The sequence below is a fragment of the Gekko japonicus genome, unplaced genomic scaffold (genome assembly GCF_001447785.1).
Source record: "Gekko japonicus isolate JY-2015 unplaced genomic scaffold, Gekko_japonicus_V1.1 scaffold9006, whole genome shotgun sequence".
NCBI classification, from domain to species: domain Eukaryota; kingdom Metazoa; phylum Chordata; class Lepidosauria; order Squamata; family Gekkonidae; genus Gekko; species Gekko japonicus.
The window spans coordinates 1-7,414 of NW_015203539.1; the positions used below are offsets into that span (position 1 = coordinate 1).

The following is a 7,414-nucleotide window of genomic DNA, read 5'->3' on the forward strand; positions in this document are numbered from 1 at the left end:
GCCCTCCTTCCTGAGCAAAGAGAAAAATGGACCTTCTTAATGGCACCTGAATTTTGGCCACTATGTGACACAGAGTGTTGGACTGCATGAGTCATTGGACTGTTCCAACATGGCTTCTCTTGTGTTCTTATGTCTGGGGCAGTGATGCTCTGTATTCTTGGCGCTTGGGGGGGCTTCCGGAGTTCTGGTGGATCTCCTGATGGCACCTGGTTTTTGGCCACTGTGTGTGTGTGTGTCACTGGATGTGTTGGACTGGATGGGCCATTGGTCTGATTCAACATGGTTTCTCTTATGTCCTTATGTTCACATGCATTCTGATCTCTTTCACTGGAGGTGTAAGGGAGTGAACCCGGGACCTTCTGCATACAAAGGCGAGGTACCACTGCTGGGCCACATCCACTGCCTCAAGGAAGCCCAACAGAAACCCTTTCAAATAGGGCTTTGTTTTCCACAGAGTCCGTCCCAAGAACCGCGGCCTTTGGGACAGCTACCCGCCTGCCTCCCCCCATGCTTACCTTGGGCAGATTTCTCAGGTCTCTTGGTCGCTTCCTGCAACAGGGAGAAAAGAGAGAGAGTCAGTAATGCTGTGTGGACTCCATGGAGGGAACTTTGGTCTCCCCGGGGCCTTTCCTCTCTGTTTTTACAGGCCCATCCATTCCCCATTGGATCCGGCTACATGGTTTAAAAAGGTAAAGGTTCCCTTGCTCGAAAGCCAGTCGAATCTGGCTCTAGGGTTGCGGTGCTCATCTCTGTTTCAAAGCCAAAGAGCCAGCACTGTCCGAAGACATTTCCGTGGTCATGTGGCCGGCATGACTAAACACCAAGGCGCATGGAACGCTGTTACCTTCCCACCGAAGTGGTACCTATTTATCTACTTGCAATTTCTTGCTTTCGAACTGCTAGGTTGGCAGGAGCTGGAACTAGAGACGGGAGCTCACTCCGTCATGCAGCACCCCTGGGTCTCGAACTGCTGAACTACTGACCTATGCTTGTACCCGCCACCACTTCCTGCAGCAGTAAATTCCACCTATTAACTACTCACTGGGTGAAGGAACACTTCCTTTGATCTGTTCTAGAAGTCTGATGGCACTTCATTTATTTAACTAAAACATTTTATGAGCTGCCTTTCTCCCTTCCAGCACTCCAGGCAGCTTATAAAGCTATGGTTATAAAACGCATCAAAGCTGAACATTTAAAATCCCAGTTGGAACTGCTGATAAATAAAAAATCAGTCAAAAGCTTACCTGAAGACGTGAGCCATGACTCACAACAGCTCCTAACTCTGCCACACAGTTCGTTAGTCTCTAAGGTGCTACTGGAGTCTTGCTCTTCTGTACAGTCAAAAGCTGCCCCAGATAAAACGATGTTCAGCTGCCTCCTGAAGATGAACAGTGACGGGGGCCGGGCGCACCTCTCCACAGAGGTGGTTCCAGAATCACGGGGCTGCCACTGAAAAGGCCCCCTCCCATGTACCCAAGAGACAAGTTTTTGGATCGTTGGGAAAGTCTCAGGGTAGCAGGAACTCCTTTGCATATTAGGCGACACACCCCTAATGTAGCCAACCCTCCAAGAGCTTACAGTAGCCCCTCTAAGAAGAGCTCTGTAAGCTCTCAGAGGATTGGCTACATTAGGGGGGTGTCGCCTAATATGCAAAGGAGTCCCTGCTACAAAAAGAGCCCAACAATGTCACAATTTTATCCGAGACCAAAGGAGTTCCTGTCACAAAAAGAGACCAACAATATCACAATTTTATCCGAGACATCGAGAATTCACATGTTCCCCTCCCCACCCACCCCTATGTGGATGGATACACCGAGGAGTAGCTACTCACCAGGTTGTGCTTTACGGGCTGCCTGGTAACCACTTCGCCTTTTCCCTGAAGGACAAAAGGAGAGAGTCAGAGCTGGGTGGGGCCCCCAGAGACCATCCATACTGAGGTAAGGTTATTGGATCTGAAACACTCCCTGGGGGATGCTCCTCTGGTCTCTTTCTCCAGGGAAGGAGGGAATAGGAGTCTCCCAGCCGACAGTCGCTAGCAGCAGAGCTAAGAAGGTTTTCCTGGTAAGTTTCTAGCTCCAGACTGACCTCTTGGGCTCTGATCTTTAACATAGGAAGAGCCCTGCTGGGTCAGACCAGTAGTCGATCTACTCCAGCCTCCTGTCTCACACAGTGGCCAACCAGTTCCTCTGATCAGCCAACAGGAGGGCCTAGAGGCCAAGGCCTTCATAAGAACATAAGAAGAGCCCTGCTGGATCAGGCCAATAGTCCATCTAGTCTAGCATCCTGTCTCACACAATGGCCAACCAGCTCCTCTGGACGGCCAACAATAGGGCAAAGAGGCCGAGGCCTTCATAAGAACATCAGAAGAGCCCTGCTGGATCAGACCAACAGTCCATCTAGTCCAGCATCCTGTCTCATACAGGGGCCAACCAATTCCTTTGGATGACCAACAACAGGGCACAGAGGCCGAGGCCTTCCCCTGGTGTTGCCTCCTGGCACTGGGGATTCAGAAGTTGACTGCCTCTGAATGTGGAAGTTCCCTATAACAACAGAAAAAAAGCCCTGCTGGATCATACCAGGGATCCATCTAGTCCAGCATCCTGTCTCACACAGCGGCCAACCAGTTCCTCTGGAGGGCCAGCAGCAGAGCAGAGAGGCTGCGGCCTTCATAAGAACATCAGAAGAGCCCTGCTGGATCAGACCAGGGGTCCAGCTAGTCCAGTATCCTGTCTCACACAGTGGCCAACCAATTCCTTTGGATGACCAACAACAGGGCACAGAGGCTGAGATCTATTCCAATGTTGCCTCCGGGCACTGCGGATTCACTCTGAACATGGAGGTTCCCTATGAGAACATCAGAAGAGCCCTGCTGGATCAGACCAGGAAGGGTTCATCTAGTCCAGCATCCTGGTTCACATATTGAAATTGAAATTGCTCAATGAAATTGCTGAGCAGTCGGGTTAGAACAGATAAACGGAAGTACTTCTTCACCCAAAGAGTGATTAACACATGGGATTCACTGCCACAGGAGGTGGCGGCGACTACAAGCATGGACAGCTTCAAGAGGGAATAAGATAAGCATATGGAGCAAAGGTCCATCAGTGGCTATTAGCCACAAGGTATAGATAGGAACTCACAGGCTGGGGCAAGTGATGCACTATATTCTTGGTTCGTGAGGGGGGCAAGAGTGGGAGGGCTTCTAGTGTCCTGGCCCCACTGCTGGACCTCCTGATGGCCCCTGGTATTTTTGGCCACTGTGTGACAGTGTGTTGGACTGGATGGGCCTTTGGCCTGATCCAACATTGGCGTCTCTTATGTTCTTATTGGCCAACCAGTTCCTCTGGACGGCCAACAACAGGGCATAGAGCCTGAGGCCTTCCACTGATGTTGCCTCCGGGCTACTTTCCCTGGGAGGAAACCTCCCCACCACTCCTGGAGTGATGCAGCAAATATCCCTCCGCACATCAGACAGCTGGAGACAGAATCAGATCCCCAGGCAGAAGGCCCAGCACTGTTGGACTTTGGGGGCTTGTGATGAAGTTGCCAACTGACTAAGGAAAATTGGTCCAGCCCCTGTTCTTGTGCCTTGAACAGCTGTAAGATCCACAGACGTGAACTGCGATGTTTTTCACACTGTGGAGGCAAGCATGAAACTGTGCTAATGCCTGCAAGATTAATCCACTTGCTGTTAAAAAGGCACAGCTGCGGAAGGCGGCAGAAGAGTTGCCAACCCCAAATCATGCTGAGAGCTGCCAAGAGGAGGGAGCCAGAAAAACAGTGTTCCCTCTAAGCTGAGTGAGTGTGAGCTAGCGCACGGTTTTTTAGCCTCCGGCTCACACATTTTTGTGTTAGTCTTTAAGGTGTCGTCCCCCCTTTGTCAACAAGTTGGTGACATCAGCACACTAATTTAGGCAGCAGCCAAATGGCTCGCTCACAACTTTAATGCCAGTGGCTCACAAAGCAGAATTTTTGCTCACTCCAGAGCACACTAATTTAGGCAGCAGCCAAATCGCTCACTCACAACTTTAATGCCAGTGGCTCACAAAGAGGAATTTTTGCTCACAAGACTCCACAGCTTAGAGGGAGCCTTGCTGAGGACCACAATCAGAGTGACGCCCAAACAGGTCGGCTGATGTGAGAGAGGACCTCTCTGTCCCTCACAGACAGACAACCGTATTCTTGGAGTGTCAGACCAAGGCTGAGGAGATCAAACCATGCCTCAGCTATGAAGTCTATTGGGCGATCTTGGGACAGACATTCCCGTCAATCTCACCTACCTCACAGGGTTGTTGTGAGGATATTATGGAGGGGGGGCAGGGCAGAGAAAGCCCAGCCTGGTGGAACATGCTCCCTATTGAGACCAGGGCCCTGCGGGATCTCCTTCAATTCCACAGGGCCTGCAAGACGGAGCTCTTCCGTCAGGCCTTTGGCCGAGGCAGCGGGTGCCAATCTATGGCTTCCCTGAGGTTGCTGTCACCCGTCTATTACTGACCACCAACAACTGGCCTTTAACTCACTGCACCGTCGGGCCGGAACCTTATAGCCAACTGACGCTGTTTCAAGCTGTAGCCACTGTTTTAATTGTTATAATGTTTTATCATGTAGGATATAAGCAGTCCATTGTGAACACCTGTTAAGGCAAACTGATTTGTTTGTATGCCCGGGATAAGATTCTCCAGTAAAATGGATGAGGGTGAACTGTAAACTTTAAACAGTTTTGGTGTAAGCTTTTTGTAATAATGCTTTGTGTATGTACTTTATAAAATGCTTTTTGTATAAATGTAGGTTGTAGGTGGCTCAAGTGGTGAAGACGCTGAACTGCAGGCTGTGGAAGGTCGGTAGTTCAGCAGTTCGAGACCCGGGTGCCGCATGATGGAGTGAGCTCCCGTCTCTAGTTCCAGCTCCTGCCAACCTAGCAGTTCGAAAGCAAGAAATTGCAAGTAGATAAATAGGTACCACTTCGGTGGGAAGGTAACAGCGTTACGTGCACCTTGGTGTTTAGTCATGCCGGCCACATGACCACGGAAACGTCTCCGGACAGCGCTGGCTCTTTGGCTTTGAAACAGAGATGAGCACCGCAACCCTAGAGTCGGATTTGACTGGCTTTCGAGCAAGGGAACCTTTACCTTTACTTTTTTAGGTTGCACCAATGGAGTAACTATATGTATGTCTTTGTAGATACATTGTAGTATTTGAAATCATGGCATGGAATATCATGTGAAGACACTATGAATAGTAGATTTTCAAGAGAGACTACTCCGGTACATTGCCTTATAATAATTTTCATTGAATAGAAATAGCTGTATAAAAGTAGCTTCAACACATGTATAATTGCATTGCATTGCAAAACCTCTTGTCATTTTGTAAGGTGCTTCAGTATGTTCGGATGAAGTTGTGAACAAAACGAAAATCAACTCCGGGGAGTTTCGTCAACCCACTTTTTCCCTGTACTTTTGAACCAACTTTTTTCTGTATTTTGGGTGTGCATATGAAAAACAGAATATGTAACAGTGTGGATGTGTTATTAGCTATTATAAAATAACATTGTTGAATACAGTGGAGAAATCGTATTTCATTTCATCCTAAGCGCAGAGTGTCAGCCTGTTTTCCGGTTTACTAGTTGGCTTGGAAGAAGAGCAAGACCCAAATGGGATGGAACGAACTAGATTTTAAAGGTTATCATTAGGAAATAATTCCACCTCCAGAGGTGGAGAACAGGGCTGTGAAGACCACAGACTGGATGGCCATCTGTCAGCAATGCTGATGGTGTGAACTCACTTAGGCAGATCGTGAGAAGGGAGGGCAGGAAGGGTTGCCTCAGGGCTTAGTTCTCGAGGCCCTTTCTTACACACCCCGGGAAATGCTGATCACCACTTTGGGGTCAGGAAGCACTTTTTTTTCCAGGCCAGTTTGGCCGGGGATCCTGGAGGGTTTTTTGGTCATCTTCTGGGCGTGGAACAGGGGTCACTGAGGGTGGGGAGGTATTTGTGAATTTCCTGCATTGTGCAGGGGGTTGGATTAGATGGCCCTGGCGGTCCGGTCCAACGCTATGATTCTGTCAGGGCTATTTTTGGGCAGGAACGCACAGGAACGGAGTTCCGGCTGGCTCCCAAGTTGGCCACGCCCAGCAGGAACTCATTAACATAACAGGCCACACCCAACAGCAGAAACTCATTGGGATTGGCTAGATTGGGGTCTTAGAGGGAGCATTGGACTTGTGGGGGTGTCTGAATTTCTTCGGGGGGGTGTCGTCCCCCTTTGCCAACAAGTTGGTGACATCAGCAGAGTCTCCATGAAAGCCCCCAAAGGAAAGAGACATACACCCTGTTAAGTATTGGGTTATCTGCGTAGCTATGTCAGCGTGAGCTTCAGTCACAAGCTCCGCAGACTATCAGCATCCGAAACTAAGGAACCAGGTTGGTCGCTGTTGCCAGGGCTGTTTTTGGGCAGGAACGCACAGGAACGGAGTTCCGGCTGGCTTCAGAGTTGGCCACGCCCACTACAGCCAAAACCTCTGCGTGCCTGGGGGTGTCTGAATTTCTTCGGGGGGGAGGGTCGTCCCCCTTTGCCAACAAGTCGGTGACATCAGCAGAGTCTCCATGAAACCCTCCCAAAGGAAAGAGACATACGCCCTGTTATGTATTGGGTTATCTGCATAGCTATGTAAGCTTGGGCTTCAGTCACAAGCTCCGCAGACTATCAGCATTCGAAACTAAGCAACCAGGTTGGTCGCTGTTGCTAAACAGACCAATCGGGAAAGACTCTGACTTTTGGCGGGAACAATTCCCATTGGGCCCAAGCTTTCATCATTGATTGGACGTTATCGTTCCAGGGGGTGTGGCTTCCCTGGTTCAAACTGTATATAGTGGGGGTCATTCTGTGTGTTCTGAGCTAATAGAGAAATCACTTGATCGAAACGCTGCCTTGATCTCAAGTACATAATACACCCCAAAAAGCATTTACTTACGGATGCAGAAAACTCTCTCAGTACGTAATTCACCCGAAAAAGCATTTACTTACGGATGCAGAAAACGATCCCAGGCACAAGCAAGAGGGAAGCCACGACCCCCACGAGGACCCCAGCAATGAGCTCCGTCTCGCGTGAGGCTGAAATAGAGAAAAGACCAACGTGACTGCGAGAGGCCCCCGAAGAATTGCCCCATGTTTTGTGGAGCCCGGACTGGGTCTGAAACGGTGGGTCAGGCACTGATTTGGTGGCGGAAAGCGCTGTCAAGTCGCAGTGAACTTGTGGCCACCCCACAGGGTTTCCAAGGCCAGAGACAGACATTGCCTGCCTCTGTCTAGCAGCCCTGGGCTTCCTTGGTGGTCTCCCATCCAAGTACTAACCAGGGCTGATCCTGCTTAGCTTGCGAGATCTGATGAGATGGGGCTAACCGGGCACTTCCAGAACAGG

The 7,414-nt window shown here is 49.9% G+C and overlaps 1 long non-coding RNA gene across 1 annotated transcript; it reads right to left on the reverse strand.

Annotated features, from left to right (window-relative positions):
* Positions 1 to 518: 518 nt before the first annotated feature.
* LOC107125059 lies at positions 519 to 7,093 on the reverse strand. Its single transcript, XR_001483011.1, has 3 exons — positions 7,021 to 7,093; positions 1,832 to 1,876; positions 519 to 549 (listed from the first exon to the last, which is right to left on the reverse strand). It is a non-coding gene; the product is annotated as an uncharacterized LOC107125059 (long non-coding RNA).
* Positions 7,094 to 7,414: the final 321 nt, after the last annotated feature.